Raw genomic sequence first — 16,192 nt, 5'->3', positions numbered from 1 at the left:
GGTAGCAAATAGTTGGCATTGGAATTTGCACAGAATTTATTAATAAAATCAAGATACAGTGAATTTATTGGGGCAAACAAATCAGGTTCCTGGGCTAACACTCAAATTGCCTTCACATACAAGCTGTCATTTTTACAAATCCATGAAAACTGAGCAAGGGACTTGGCTCTTGAATATATGGTCAGGTTATTTAAAACTTTTTACTTTTCCTCTTTTTGTTAAAAAAATGAAGATTCTATATTTAAATTACTGATATTCCCACCACTGAATAGTTATTTTCATTTGGTCCAAATGCATACCTTTTTTACATTTGCATTAACAGTCAGTATAGCATTTTATGTTCTGCCTCTTTTACTTTACATTATCTAAGAAGCATTTTCCCATGATGCTATACCTGCCTTCAGGATGATCATTTTTAATGACTTCGTAAGAATCCATCCTAATGAGATATGTTCCATTTACCCATTATTTTGTTGTTAAACCTGTAGGTTGTTTCTCACCTCTTGCTGTTGCACTCAGGACTTCTGTGAATGCCTTTGAGCCTTTGGAATGATTCTTTTCTACAATTATTTACCCTCTAAGGATATATTCCCAGAAGTAGGATTGCTAGTTAAAGGCTGATTATATAATTAAGTGCATTTTATACATTACTATTTAGGAGCTCTGTTTTTTCAAACCCCTTTGAAACTGCTAGGGCCAAATTCTGCATTTTGAAAGAAATATATAGGACCTTGAATTTAGTTGTTCTCATGAAAGCTGCCATCTTGGGAAATCATAGGTGGTTAAACATAGGATACACAGACAGCTTCATGACAGTGAACTGCAACCTTGACTATTCTCCTGCCTAGGTATTTATATATAAAATACAGGGAAACACAGGCAAGCAATCTATTAATAACTTGACAGAAATCAGTTCAGATAACTGAAGTCTGCTACATAACTGTGCCAATAAACAATTCAAATATACCCTCCAAAAATGCACAAGTGAATTTTTAAAAACCTATAACTTAATCTTTGTTGAAAACTCTGTTTTTTCCTGCCCCTAGAAACTGCCTCCAATCTAGTAAATGCTAAAAGCATATAGTCTAAGCGAAATTATGAACAGACACAGAAAGCCAATTTAAACAGATGTCATAATCAAAAAAATTTTACCCCACTTACAGTATTAGTTAATAGATGTCAGAATGGCTAGCTTGACAGGAAGAGAAGAATGGGGCCACTTCAGTTATAGATTTCATGGAGTCCCCCCAGAAGTTCCATTTTTATTGGCCTCTTCTGTTCAGTTCAAAGGTGTTGTACAAGTCCCTTCCTGGCAAGCAGGGACACATCATCAATTTCTTTGACAGCTTTGAAACTCTACTATTCAAATTGCTCTTTCACCATCGCAGTCTCCATGGAAGGTTCCAGTATGTTAACATAATTCCAGATTCTCCATTCTCAAGTGTGCTGGCATCTGAGCAGCTCTCTGAAGGAGTCTTCTTAAATGACCAGATCTGTTTAAAAAATTTTAGAGGTCACTCCAACTTTATATTTCTCTTATACACATACATACCATTCATACAGAGTGTCCTTGGCAACTACTCAATTTTTAAAAGGTTTTTTAAACTCCAAATGACATGATGGATTATAACAATAATGCCAGCTAAATATTTATTGAGTGCCTACCCTGTGCTAGGTGCTGTTCTAAGCACTTTATATTTATTAACTTATTTAATCCTCACAACAATCCTGAGAGGAAGGGACTATATTACTTCTGCTGTTTTACTGAAGAGGGAATTGAGACTCAGAGAAGTCAAGCAACTTGCTCCAAGTAGGAATAGGTAAGAAGAGAGCTAGGGAATGGTAAAGTCAAGATTCAAATCCAAGCATTCTGACTTGAGAGTCTAACCACTTAACCACTACAGATACTGTCTTACCTCTTGATTATTTGAGAGTCTTCTGTATTGCTCTTTCATTTTTTCAGTTTCCTCTGGGGGAAAGCAAGATATTGGTGGATGCATAGCCCTACAGACCTCAAGCAATTGAGTGTTTCTTGGTTGCCCTGCCTCTAAATGGGTAGGTCTCCCTAATCTACCAGTCGGATGGAACTGTTTTTGCAAATGGCCAGAATAATATTTATATTGTTCTTAGACAAAAACCTAGAAAATGTCTCATTATTAAAATGAAGCAAAATGTGTACAACTAAAATCATATGTAAATTGAATTTTCTGCCCAAAATAGTATATATTTGCTTCATTTTTTATATTGAAAAATTAAAGCTGAGAGTTAAGGGCACTTTCCAAAAAATTACCTAGCTAAAACTTTGACATGCTAAAACTCAAAATAAATGACAATTGTATATAGTGTTCAAACAAGGCCATTCAATGACTTGTTTGGAAAAAGACAGACAAGATCATTCTCAAAGTCCTCTCTTCTAACTAACACGTAACTGCCACTTTTTAGCAGTGACTACTCCAGGCCCACTTTAATCATCCTGCCTACATATAAAAAAAGTAAGACCAGTGATTGAATTTCCCCAGCCCCTGACAACATCCAATTCATAACTGGACCCCATGTTTTTAAATCCTCCCTACAACCATGCAATACAAGCCCAAGTCTTATAAGAAGCTCCTGAAAACTCTTTTTTACTGAGACAACCCGCAGTTCCTCTTAAGTGCACTCCCCCTGGCTGCAGTAAGTGAAATAAATCTAACTCTGACTACAGTTATGTTCCTACTGCTCTTTGGCAGATGGGCTATAACAGTTTCTAGATTGTTTGACTAGAGGAAAGGTGGTGCTAGAGTACACTGAAAAGCAATATTTGAGAGAAGATTAAAAATTGCATTTTATACATATTGAGTTTAGGATGCTTTTGAGAAATTCATATGATGTTAAAGAAGCACTGGTCTGCAAAGGTCTGTAGAACAAAGAGGAAGCCTGGATACAAATTTAGAAGTTACCAACATTCAGATGGAAATTGAAGCTATGATGTGGATGAGATCACTCAGTACAAAAAGCAAAGGGAGGGAAGAATGGGAACTAGGACTGAATCTTCAAAAACTCTAATATGAAGGTTCTATAGAGAAGGATGAAAAACAAAGAAGGCTGAGAAAGCACATTCAGAAACAAAGCAGAAAGACCAAGAGAATGTCATCACAAGAACTAAGAAAAAGGCTATTTCAGGGCCTTTGGAGAGATCAATGGTTGAAAGCATTTGAGACATCAAGTCAGTAGAGAAGGGAAGAAGTCCCTTTGGAGTTCATCATTGATATTTTTTATGAGAGATTTTTCAGAGTTGTGATGGAAGCAGAAGCCATATTAAGTGGACGAAGGGTAAGTATGAGGTAAGTTAAGTGAAGAAAGAAAAAGGGTCTTCCAGAAGGAAGAGTTTGATAGAGGTATAAATAGTGGTTAAGAGAATGGATTCTAGAGAGAAAACGATAGACTTCAAATCCCAATTGTGTCTTTTACTAGTTGTGTGACCTTGCTTGGACTCCTTAACTTACTTGTGCCTCAGTTTCTTCATGTGTCAACTGGGAGAAAAACCATAACTGACCACATGGGCTTGTCAGAGGAATAGATCAATTAATGGAATTCCTTGTATCTAGTAACCTCTCAATAAATATTAGCAACAATTATTGTGAAAACATGAAATAGCATGATGCTAGTAGGGGCTTGAAAGTAGACCAATGTGAATGGTGAGTATGGAGATAAGACCAGAGAGGTTGACAGGGTCCTAAGCACGGAAGATCTTGAATGCCATGCTAAAGAGGTACATTTTCTCTCAAGGCATAGGAAGTCATTGAGGAAGTTTAAGAAGAGAGTGATGTCATTATATTTCTATTTTAGAAAAATCACTCAGACTGTAGGCTAGAGGATGGATCAGAGTAGGACTGAGCTGAAGGCTGAGACAACAGTTAGGAGCCTATTTCAGAAACTTAAATGAAAAGTGATATTGCCTAGATTAAGGCAGAGAAAGTAGAAATAGAGAAAAAAAATGAATCGAGGTAAACGATCATGATTTGGTTACTGATTGGATACTGTAGGTGAGAGAGAGAATGAAATCTAGGATACTTACTGTTCTCCTCCCCCCAAATTTCTAGCTTGGGTTGCTAGCTAAGTAGTAGTGACATTTACTTAGGAAGAAAGTCTAGGAAGGACAAAAGGTGAAGGGGTTGCTTGGGAATTAGGATTATCATTCAATTTTGGATATGCTGTGTCTGTGGAACACCCAAATGATGAAGATATCCATATACAACCTAGAATCCATAGGAAAGTTTGAGCTCAAGATCTGTAAATAGTTGTTTAAATCATGAGTATTCCAGTGGTTACTGAGGAAGAATGTCTAGAGAGAGAATAGTGCTTGAAAGAAACTATTATTCAGTGAGTTTATCTAGGAAAATAACATCAGTTGACGATAGACAAATGCTAAATCTTATTGAGAGTTTGGTAGAAGACAAATGATGGCAACTGCTATGGCTAACTACCATCCTCAAATCTGGTTCTTTATTTAAGAGTGGACGAGGAGCAACAATGGAGACCAAGAAGAAAGCTAACCCCTCTCTCCTCCACTCAGCCTCCCAAGCCTCTCCTCATGGTCCACGTTGTGTGAAAAAATAAGCATCCTGTAGTGGAGAGAGTGGCAAGGAAAGTAGTTATTTCTATAATACCTTGAGATTTAGCCTAGCTTCAGGAAAGCAGGTGTTTGGTGAAAAGGGGGATGGAACAGGGTGTTGGTTTTCTCTAAAGCAGGATTTCCAGAAGGCCTCAGTGGAAAGGGATGGCAGCAGTGGGAGAATGAATGAGAAGGAGGCTGGAGGGGCATATGTTCTCTCCTTTGGGGAAGAATGACAAGATGAAGGCATGTAATTCCAAGTTTTTGGTGATTCAAACAGAGGCCATTAGAGGCCTCAGATGGTCGCTTTCTTTCTCTGTTGATGATGATTACCTCGGCCCAGGTAGTAGATGTTGCACGCTGAACCCAAGTTAACCCTTTTCCTTACCTTCTTGCCTGATGTGCTCTACTCACATTTCACAACCCTCCTCAAATGTCACTTTCTCTGGAAATCTTGCCCAGCTGACCTTGGCAAGCTTAATTTTTTCTTCTTCTCAGCTTCCACAGTATATTGGTATACCTGTGTCATTATAAGTAAAATATTCCCACTCTACAGTGGAACTCAAAGCAATGTACATGATTTGCCCAAGGTGACCCAGGTTTTCTGACTCTAAGATCAGTACTCTTTCATGACATCATTGTTCTCCTTCTCCCCGGGAACAGAGAGGAACCTCATGACTACAAAATTTTAGCCACTACTTCAGGAGTTTGTCATTTTTTTACAAAAATCAAGAAAGTTTATAAAGGTAGGTGTTAGATAAGGTTCGCATAAGATCCTGTGTTCTGATTACCCAGTAATGAGAGGTCTTATGCCAGGATAGCCAAATGCAGACTGGAACCCAACTTAGATTAGGATTCTGGCTTGTCAGCCTCATTCAAAGGCAGAACTCTGGTTATGAGCATATAATGGATATAGGCAGGATATTAAGAAATTAGTGAGAAAATAATTACATTCAAACAATTTTTAAAAATAACATTAAATATTGAATTGGGAAGCCTGTGCTCTATTCCTGGTGTTGCCACAAGATATGTGACACTGCACGAGTCATTTCACCTCTCTAGGTCTCAGTTTCCTTATTTCTATAATGAGAGAGATAGAGTCAATGATTTCTAAGATATCTTTTAAGTAGCCCATGACACCACAGCCATAGCTAGGTTGAGGAGCAGAGTGCAGGCTGGGTGGGCCACCCCAGAATGCAGAGCTGGCAGAAACCCCTGTAAACAGATCAACATCATAGATCACTCCAATGAAAGTTATGCTGTGAAGCAACTCGCCAGCAGCCTGGCTTTCCCTGCTGAGCTGCACTCAACAGCAGAGTCTTCGCAGTCTTAAAGGACCAAGACAGTAATCTACATTTGATTTTCTATGGGATTACTTTGGGGGATCTCAGGATCTGCGGGAGTAATTGGTTATCAGTTAACTCTTAGGGAGAAGAGAAGAGAAGAGAGTGAGGGAGAAAGACTTTGCAGAGTAAATTTCAGTGCCCTTTGCCAAGGGCAAGAGAAGGTGTCAACATCACCCCCCTTCTTTTCCTTTATATTATAGACTTTGAGGTAAAGACCCTGGTTGAGGGGAAGCCACAACTCTATGTCTCCACTTCCTTCCCTCATTCACTGCCAACTCACAGCAAACAGATGCTTCCCCACCATCCCAGCAACTGGCACATGCCCCAGCTGGCATCCATATCACCAAATCCAAAGGACTCTCTTGACCATACTTTGGAGTCTGCCATTGTTGAGGACTCCCATCCTTAAGCTTTCTTAAACCACAGATTTAACCTTCAACCTAACTAGCCATAATTTTTTCTCCTTGCCCATATCTCCTGCCAAAGGGGTGAACTCAGGCAGAAATGTTTAATACCCAAGACTCTCAGGACCACAGGTGATGGGACCACACCTGGTCATGGCAGCTGAGATCCCTGATGTGACCTGGCTCAAAAAGAAGAGTTAGACCTCTCAGATTCTCTCATTCTCAGGATGGATGATTCTAGAAGCAATATATGACCAGGTAAAGCCAAAGTTACAAGGGTCAGAAACTATTAATGAGCAGAGGAAGAGATCATGAGAGAGAAGAGATAAAGCCAAACAGAGAGAGAGAAATACAAAGGCCATAGATTGAGAGAGATGGAAGGAACGTTTGACCCCCAAGAGTTGCTTCCCGGAAGCCAAAGGAGCCACTGCTCCTACAGTTTTCCCCTTCCACTATCTGTACCCTCCTAGTCTTCTTTGCATACTCTTCTCTATTTGTCCTTTAAATATTAGTGTTTCCCACCGGGGGTTCTGACCTTGGCCCTTTTTTAATCTACAAACTTTCTAGGGTACATGGTCTTGGCTTCCAAAACTACCTGTATCTGATGATGCTCAAATCTTAATTTCTAGGCTAGGTTTCTCTCCTAATCTCTCTCCTGAGCGCTAGACTTGTTTATCCAAATGCCTGACGGACATTGCCATTCCCAGTGGGCATTCCCCTGGCACTTCAAAATCAATATGTCTAAAATTAAATTTTCCTGTCATACCTACTTTTCCTCTAGTACTCCTTTTTCAGTGAAAGAAACTTTCAGCTGAAAACCAAATTCACCCTAGACTTCTCTCTCCTTGCAACCCATTTGAACATTAAATCATATTCATTCCACCTCTTTCTCTCCCCTCCCTCTTCTCTCCAGTCCCACTGCTACTCTCTAAGTTCAGGGCCTTATAACCACCCTCTTGGATTCCTTGGCATTGATCTCCTACCCCTGCTTATAACTCTTCTGTGGCCTTCCCATTTTCTTACAGGAAAATCCAAACCCTTTAGCATGGCATCCAAATCCTCCATGATGCTTCGGCTGGCTACTTCCTCAGCATCATCTCTGCTGCACTGCATCTAACCCCAGTTTCAACTTATCCAGACCTTCTGTGACTCCCACAACATCTCCAGTTGTCGCCTCCATCTGGACTTTCCTCTCACTTATCCCTCTTGTGGGAAGGCTAAAGTTCCTTTCTCTTCCCGTCAACACTTTCCGATGTTGATCTTCAATATTTATGATTCTTCCCCACATTTAAATCACTGTCTTTTTATTATGTCCCAACTATACTCTGTACAGCTGACTATGACAGCATCAATGTCACTTTATTGCACTTAATTTTAAAACTTTTGGATTCCTCTATTCGACCTAGAGGGACAGAAAATATATCATTTTTACTGTTTGTCCTATGCCTAAAAGTAGAAGCATTCAGAACATGCTGTGGAGGGAAGGAAGACAACAAATACACTGATCCCTCATGGGTCAAAAACTAGCCTCGCCTCTGAGAGAAAAAAGTAATGCTGGGTAAGTGAAGTCATGAAATTTTATGGTCGTTATTAAAAATGCCCTTGAAAAAGAAAAGAAAAAAAAGCCCTCCTATAGAGGGGAAGAAAGGGCGCCATCCTCTTCCTCAGAAAGTGGAATATCACCTCAGTGATTGGAAGCAGGAACCCCTCAAAGGTAGGCAGCCTGTTTCCTGTAAGAATAACTGAGCAAGAGGAAACGGTTTCCTGAACTAAACAGAAACCTTCAAAAATAGAAAGATTTTTCATCTCCCCCCGCCTCCACCTTAGTGAGAATACCAGGCAATGTGCGGCTGGAATTGGCTCCATCTACATCCTGACAGAGCGAAAGTGGAGCCCATCCTAGAGGAATGGTCCCAGGACCCTGGCAGACACAGGCAGGAAGAGCTCTGTCACAGCTGATAACGGTGCTAAGGAGTCAATTAGTCCCTAATTAGCTGAGCAGGCCCTGCTGTTGGCTGGCTTGAGGAAATGCTCGAGGACAGTTTAAATAGGAATGTCTCTTAGTAATAATCTTTGTTTAGGATGTAATAAATGACTCATTTAATCCAGATGGGAGAGGACCTCCACTGCCCTAGACTCTGTCCCCTGCTCTAAAGGGCTGAAGGAGAAATCGGGGCTATGAGTCTGTACTCAACTGTCCGTACTCTTTGTACCAGGGCGCCTAAGTGCACCGTCGTATGCCACCCACCAGGTTAGAGATGAAGGAACTGGCTAAAGCCGAGGAGGCGCACTAAGATTCAGTGGGCAGAGGACGCTGAGGGAGGTACAGGAAAGAGGAAAGAAGTACAGGAAAGAGGGAGGGGTCCTTGCCGGAAGGGCTCCATGGCCAAGGGCTCTGCACCCCAACAGCTTCTGGGAAAAAAGGGTCTGAGAGAAAGAAATTGTGCCTGTCAGAATAGAAGGGTAAATGCAAGCTGAATATTCTGATCAAGACTGGGAACAGGCTTTGGCTTCTGCATTTTGAGATCATCTTCCTTGACACACCCTGGGGAGCTGGGGAGCAGACAGTGCAGAATTCCACCCTTGGCCATTCTGCTGCACACTCCCGGGAGAGTTGAGTTTGATGCTTGCGCTTGTTTCCTCTGTGTGAAATAGTCTCTTCCTGTTCTAGTGAATGCTTCCTTATTCTCCAGGTTTCCTGCTATGTGTCAATTCCTGTGGGAAGCATATGCTGATATTCTGCCCACACCTCCACCAATCACCCAGTGGAAGGGTAAAAACATCATCTAGGTCACCCGACGTGTGCCCATTAGAGCACAAGAACAGTGCGTGCTCTGCTTCCCTCCCCATCTGCCCGCAGGACCGGACCTAAGCTCCTCAAAGGCGGGACCATCTGATACACCTTGAATCTCCAGATTCGAGCACTGTCAAGTTTCATGGTTAACAAAGGTTTATTAATGAAATGAACTAATATAATGTCATATTATATAACATCTTCTATTATATATTACATATAGTTTAAGATGAAATAAAGCAAAGCTGGTAATACTGAAATATTCTAAACTGGAGCTGTAATGACATTTTCAACAAGCGTCTGAGGGTGGAGGATGACCTAAGCAGAAGGTCTGGGAAATGGGTGCCGAACCGTTTCTGTGCTGGAGACTGTTAACAGTCTGGAAATGCCTGTAGGTCCCTTCTCAAATGATTTTTTTTTAAATACATAGTGAAATACATAATATGACAAAGGAAATCAGTCCATGTTGAGTTAGTTACCAAAAGAGGGTTTTCGTTCTTCTTCTTGTTTTACGTAGCATGATTTTTTAATTTATTAATTATTTTTAAAGCTATCACAAACAGCCCTCTGGAAATGGTGGCCCATTCCTTGTCATAATTGTTCTCTTCTGAAACAAGGTCCAGGGTAGGCACATACATACTATGGAGCAGAGCTTTGTGAAAGCGTGAATAGCCCAACTAATCTAAAATGTTGGGGCCTCTGGAGAGATGACTGGAATGACTGAGATTCTCGTGCTACAATCCAAAAGAGAAAAATCCAAAATGCAGTCGTTCCACAGGATATTGATACATTCCCAACTTGCCAAAGTGCACTTCACAAGCAATGCTTGTCTTCATCTGTAACTTTAATTTCAATTATTTTATTTTTCATTTGAAAAGTTCTATTTGGTTCTCCAAAAGAGTTTGTAAAAACAATAATTTAGTAATAAATGTGTTTATTAACTCACTAAATAACAAGATCAAGTAACAGTTCTAAAAATTACTATAATTTTGACATAACAATAATGTGAACAATATTTGAAGATAGCCACAACTAATATGTTATGAAAATATCTATGATATGAAGTATGTAATATTGTAATATGATATGAAAATATCTGTACCTTCCATTGACAACGGAGTCTCAGCTGCAGCCAATACTACTAAGGTTTGTTGTCCACATCTATAACTGAAAGAAACACTCAATTTCAGTTGGAGGTTAGTGAAAATAAAGAAGTAATTTTTCTGCAGGATCCGAGCTCAGGGATGCCCTGAATTCTCTCTGCGGATCCCCTGGTTTCAGTAAACCCCCAGTGTGTGCAAACAGGGAAACAGACGACTGAAAGTAACAACCAAGGGTAGGAACTCTTCCATCTCCGAGGAACGGTATCTTTCCAAATCAGTACAAGCCCCTTCCTACATTCTGCCATAAACAGCCACTTCAGGAGCACTTAGGTTTGTGAAGGATGTCAGTATTCACTGTATTTATTTAAAATGTAAACGTTTACAAGACTTAGTATACAGCTACAGTAATCAAGACAGTGTGGTATTTTTCAAAGGATATCAGTGAATTAAGTAGTGAGTTCAGAAAGAGACCCGCATGTATTTAGTCAGTTGATTTTTGACACAGGTGCCAAAGCAATTCAGTGAGATAAAATACTCTTTTCAACTAGTGGTGCTAATAATTGGAAATCGAAATAAATTTAAAAAAAAAGAATCTCAACCTTTATCACATATCACATACGAAAAATTACTTGAAATGGATTTTAGTCCTAAATATAAGAGTGAAGACTAAAAAACTTCTGGGAAAAAATATTTGTAAGCTTTGGTTAAGGAAAGATTTCTTAGGACAAAAAAAAAATATGAACATATGCAAAAAATTTGACAAATTGGACTTCATCACAATTAAAATGTCTGTTATTCAAAAGACAGTGTTAAGCAAATGAAAAGACAGACCACAGATAGGTAAACAAACAAAAAAAAATTGCAAAGCACATACCTGATAAAGAGCTTGTGTGCAGAGACCATAAATAATAAGATAACTCAGCAAAAAGAAAGGCAAAAGATTTGAACAAAGATTTCACCAGGGAAGATACACAAATGGCAATAAACATATGTAAAAATATTCAACATCGTTAATCATTAGGGAAATATGAATTAAAAGCACAGGGAGATACCACTACACACCCATTAGAGTGGCTAAAATTAAAAGGACTGATAATACTAACTGTTGGAGACAATGAAGAAAAACTGGAGCCCTAATACAATGCTGATGGGGACGCCAAGAAGACAGCCATTTTGGAGAAGAATTTGGCAGATTTTTATGAAGTTAAATGTATACTTACCGTATGACCCAACAATTCCACTCATAGATATTTAACCAAGAGAAATGAACATATATGTCCACACAGCAAATGTTAATAGTTACTTCACTCCTAGAGCCAAAAGTCCATTAACAGCAGAATGGATAAAAATATTGGGGTATATTCATTCATACAGCAGAGTACTTCTCAGCAACAAAAAGCAGTGAACAACGTGGATGAATTTCCAAAGCATAACACTAAGTGGCTAGTGAAATAAGCCAGACACAGTAGACTACAAGCCATATGGTTTTATTTATATGACATTCTAGAAAAGTTAAAACTGTAGAATCACTGCTTGCCAATGGGCTGGGGTGAAGGGAGGGATTGTATACAACGAGGGGCGAGGGAACTTTCCGGGGTGATGAAAATGTGCTATATGTTAATTTGGGTGGTGAAGATACAACTTCTATGTTTGTCAAGATTCATTAAGCTGTACACTCATAAAGGGTAAATATTATTGCGTGTAAAGTATATCTTAAAAAAACCTGACTTTTAAAGAAATCTTAAAGTTTTATCAGAGAGAAAATATAAACAATATTTTATTACTAGAGCTAAATTGTCCTTTTAAAGAATTTAATCTCAGGATTTTCCCCCCAAAATGAAAGGCATTTGTGCATGCTCTAAATACGGAGAGGAACAGATGCATTGGCTCAGTGTCTTACTGAGTTTGTATGCTATTTGGAAATTGGATTGCTTTGACAAATTACTAGCCAGGAAAAGCATTAAAGGATTATTTGTCCGCCTTGATTTCAAATTTTTCCCTAATGATAAAATCATTTGAAATAAAAGAGGGCAGCCAAAGTAGTTTTACTCAGGGAGATATTATTTCATACACAGATGCATCAGAAACAGTATAAGCAAGAAAAGGAAATATTCTCTAATATTTAAATTTTTTAACTTACTTTAAGTGTTATAGATAATAGTAGCAAACAGTTTCAATCCTAAATAGCACATAATTCAGAATTCCTTTTAAGTGCTTCTCAACTTAAAGACTTGAAATCATGTGTGGGTGTGGGTGTTGTAAACTTCACGTTGTAATTTGAATCTTTACTTCCCAGTCCATTTTAATACCTACTTTAGTGCTAACTACTTGAGGATGCTATTGGGTTATATCACTGTTTTTACTTGTTTATGTTCTCTAATGTTTTCCTACTGCACTAAGAACATTTTGCTTTAATAGGATTCTATGTACTTCAGGAATTTCCTTGCAAAAATGTGATATTTCCTTCAATAAAGCAAAGCTTTAAAATCTTCATAAAAGCAATACCCTTCATTTATTTGTTAATAGAACATTAGCATTATCTGCCTTATCCAAAATAATTATTTTCTCATCCACAGTTCATAGAATGAAAAACCACCACTTATTTGAAATGAGTTTCTGTGTAACTATTAAATGAATTAATTTTTCTCTTTGGACCTTTTCAAAGTATTGTCATAACATCAGTTGTTTTAATGAATTTGCTAGATAGATAATTTCACGGTAGATTATTTAGTTCATTATTTAATTTATTTTACTTTTTATTCTATTTTTTTGCCAGAAAGGACAACTAACTGCAAAATTAGCACAAATTTTTACATTTTTTCCTTGGATGGAGTTGATCTCTAAGTAATTGTTTGCTGTATTTACATGAGATCTATTCTTTTATATCTCTAGAGCGGCTGCTGCCCACTACACCAGCTGCTAGTCACATGGGATTATTGAAATTTGCTCAAATGAAATGATATTAGAAGTTCGGTACCTTGGTCACACTAGACAAATACCATGTGCTCAATAACCGTATGTGGTCTGTGGCTATACTATCGGACCTCACAGATAGAGAACGTTTCCATCATCACAACAGTTCTGTTGGACAGTGCTGGTCTAGATCAAGGTCGGAAAACTTTTTTCTCAAAGAGCTAGACAGTAAGTATTTTAGAATTAACAAGCCAAGAGGCAAAATTGAGGTTACTATTTAGGTACTTATATAAGTATTTGAAAAATAGATCCATTTAAAAATGGCAAAACCATTCTTGAGGGCTGTAACAAGCTCGCACAGACTGGGTTTGAACCATAGTTTGCGCACCCCCCTCTCCCCGCCCCACCGGTGCAAATCATTCCATCCTTTATTCACGATCACATCTTTGCTGAGTGTGTCTATGTTTTAAACACTGGGCTAAATAGTAAGTAGAGCGTAGTGAACAATAAAACATAGTCCAGCCCCTGTGAGTTCTGAATGTGACAGGAAAAGCACTATATCAAAAATTACACAATAATTAATTATTACAATTTAACAAATAAAATGAAGGAGACAAACAGGATGTTGTGAAAGGGAGTATCAGAGGAACCTACACTGGCATAAAAGATTGACTTGATTCTAAAAATTATCTGCAACTAATATTAAAATTACATTTATTGGTGTTTGGTGTTTTATTTTCCTCTATTAGAAATTTTTATAGGAATGAAAGTGTATAAATTAAATGTTTCCTTGTAACCATAAGAACTTGCCACAGATTAACTCCTAAAATGACCCCAATTTCCTATTAATTGTTTATATCAAAATTCAAATTGAGGCTTTCATTAAACAAAATAATGTGATACACATAAAACTAGTCTACTGTGATAGATTTTTTAGAACATATGACTTCATTTATCAGAACCCAGTATATGTAGTCAGCAAAAAAAACAAAACAAAATAAAAATGTATGCAATACTGTCTTCCTATATATTGGCAATGTTCCTCAAGATCATATTTGGTTTTCTGAGGCCTTTATTGCACTTTGCAGTTCATTTAGATGTGGCCTTTTTTATTGTGGTGTCGAGAACTTTATATAAATCTAAGTATTTAATCACTGAACATGTGAGAGAGAGACTGGAGCGAGCAGAAGCCGTTCTAAATTGAGCACATGCCTTGAATAACAGGCCAAACTGAAATTGTTAAAGGATTAAATCATGTGCCATATATCTGCTTAGTTTCAATAAATAAACCCCGAACTGTTAAATATGGTTGATTATACATCAAGATGAGGATGAAATAAAGAGAATAAAATATTTGGTAAGGTCATGACATTGAGTTTTAATTCTTGAATTTCATTAAAATTAGTGGGCTCAGGAACAAATCTTTCTGCTGACTCAGGTTGAAGGGGTTCTTTTGTGGTGACAAATGAAGTACACCACGAAATTAGAATTTGGAAGCGCACCACAAAATTATAATTTGGCATTCCCTTCATGTCTTTGTAAAACAATGCACGTTGGAATAATGCCAAGAATAATAGAATTTAAAAACAAAAAAATTAGTGACTGAATTCATCAAGAAAAGAACCCAGTCTTGAATCCCTAACGACACGCAGCGCTGCTTTTCTTTCTATTAACTTTGCACAGTTTGCAGCACAGAGCTGCTACTGTTATTCCTTAACGCAGTTTTATATATAAATGAAAGATTCGGGCTCCCTCAAGGCGGATGTCTATAATTCATGTTTATTGAGAAAGAAAAAAGTTATACCAACTTAATTCAGAAGGCTGAAGGCCTAACACGGTAATCAGGTCTTAAAGTCATCTTGGGTGGAGCCATGGTGACAACTGGCATACATTTTCCTCGTGGAACATAGATCTTCTAAGCACCCAATGGTGAATCTGTAGATGAGCGCATCCTGTGCTTCTGTCTGAGGTTCCTTCAGCCTGCAGGAAGGACCTTCGCTCTGGTTCACTCACACATACCATCACCACTGAAGCTGGAGGTGCTCTCCTGATGGTTTCCGTTTGTTGGAACTTTTGACACATGTATTGGTGCTAGCGCAGAGGTGGAGGGAGAACATGGTCGGCTGCTGGGGTCATAGGAGATGATGAGGTAGAAGTAATTGGCAATCTTGGATCTACTCCACCCTTTGTTTCTGTATAGAACCTGTGTCAGTTGGATCAGTATGACCTAATCCTGGTTCTTGAGATCTCAGCCATATCAAAATGTCTTTTGGCACAAGTCTGGACTCTCTACTTGCATTTCAGATGTTCCAATGTTATCATCTACCATTGAGATCCTTCACGCTTCTTTTAGATTCCTCTAGTCCCACAAGAAAGCTAAAAGATTTGCTGGGATCTCTTTTCCCCAGCAGAATCTCTCTACCTCAGTCGAGATCAATCCTCAGACTCTAAGGAAAATAATGGCCAATAATTGCCACATTATTTCAGAAAGTGGTTCTCCTTTCTCTGGAATTTTTTTTTATGCTATTTCCTTACTCTCCGACATTTTTTAAAATACTCTCTTTTTTTTACTTTATTTGCCCTTGTTTTGGTTGCTGCAGTGAAAGTGTTGGGTTGCCATGACCTACTACATCCTGCCCGAAAGCGGGCCTATTAAATGTATTTTAACATGCTGACATGTCTACTCCACCTCATTAATGCTTCTGTTCTCTACAGCAAAAAGGAAACCCATCACAATGTAGTCTCTTTGATAAAGGGATAGAAATGAGTATAAAATTGTACTTTATAGAGTTTGGAAACAAACTATAATCATTTTCATTGGTATGTATTTGAAGATAGCACAAAGAGGCACAAAACTGTTGAAAAAAATCAAAAGTTGAAAGTTGTCCAATTGTGATGACCTATCTTTTTTAACACAGTGATAAAGAGAACAATTTCTGAAGTTTCAATATATATTATTAATATATTTCATTAATATATATTTTTATTAATAAAGTGTATAGGAACTCACCTCACACCCTCATTTCTGTCCTTTTAAA

The 16,192-nt window shown here is 38.2% G+C and overlaps 1 long non-coding RNA gene across 1 annotated transcript in view; it reads right to left on the bottom strand.

Moving 5' to 3' along the window:
* Positions 1–1,177: 1,177 nt before the first annotated feature.
* Positions 1,178–16,192, bottom strand: part of LOC124230174 (uncharacterized) — a 98,606-nt gene continuing 83,591 nt past the window's right edge. Inside the window, exons 2-3 of the long non-coding RNA XR_006886095.1 lie at positions 10,241–10,305; positions 1,178–1,493 (exon numbers count right to left, since the gene is read on the bottom strand). This is a non-coding gene — a long non-coding RNA (uncharacterized LOC124230174). The remainder of the gene's footprint in view (positions 1,494–10,240; positions 10,306–16,192) is intronic.

Source organism: Equus quagga, chromosome 19 (assembly GCF_021613505.1).
Source record: "Equus quagga isolate Etosha38 chromosome 19, UCLA_HA_Equagga_1.0, whole genome shotgun sequence".
NCBI classification, from domain to species: Eukaryota; Metazoa; Chordata; class Mammalia; order Perissodactyla; family Equidae; genus Equus; species Equus quagga.
The sequence above is the reverse complement of the archived record's forward strand: the minus strand, read 5'-3'. Positions and strand labels throughout refer to the sequence as shown.